Raw genomic sequence first — 890 nt, forward strand, 5'->3', positions numbered from 1 at the left:
ATTTACCCTGCACAGAAACAAAATAACACACCCAAATCTAACTCTCTCTGCAAATGTTATATCTGCCCCCCCCTGCAGTGCACATGGTTTTGCCCATTAAATAACAATTTTAATGCAGCGAAAAATGTCTGAATCAGGCCCTACATGTCATTCTATGATTTCTTATTTTGCTCTCATAATGTGAACTCTATGGAAGCATTTGATAGAAATAGAAGTGGAACAAAAGAATGTTGTTGCCTTGTGCTTTTAGTGCTTTTTTTCGTTATCATTATGAAGAAAGTGTAATTTCTGTATTTTATGGCACTGTTGTCACTTTGAAAGTGAGGTGTTTTTAAAAAATGACTCTATGTAACACAACCACCACATAACATGAAAGGATAAAGGAAATGATGTCTTATTTACATGTTCGCCTTTCTTTGTTTCACCAACATTTAATCAGCTGCAAGGAATGTTTGTCTTTCCTCTCCATCCACCACAATTAGTCTTTATCCTTGAATAAATCCACTTATTATAAAGATCTAGGCGCAGACTCAGCCGCGACGTTCCATCAGTGGCGATGTATGCCTGTGCACATTTCCGGTTATTATAATAGGAAAACCCTGCTTATTTGTTTGACTAAGGTGGAGCATGGGGGTCTTGTACTGTTATCACATTTACCAGCCACAGTGGGGGGGGTTTCTGACGTTATTAAAGGGGATGCGGTTATGTGACCGGCGGTCAGGAGACCACCAGGCACAACACCTCACCCTACATCCCACCCACTGAAATCCCGATGGTTGACATGCTGACCAACAGGGACTATTCCCACTCGTGGTTGTCAACGACACCCATAGAGTGGGAATAGAACCTGTGTCGCCACTGAGCCCACAGCCTGGCGAGCGCAGTGAGTC

The sequence above is a fragment of the Pseudophryne corroboree genome, chromosome 4 (assembly GCF_028390025.1).
Source record: "Pseudophryne corroboree isolate aPseCor3 chromosome 4, aPseCor3.hap2, whole genome shotgun sequence".
Lineage (NCBI taxonomy): Eukaryota > Metazoa > Chordata > Amphibia > Anura > Myobatrachidae > Pseudophryne > Pseudophryne corroboree.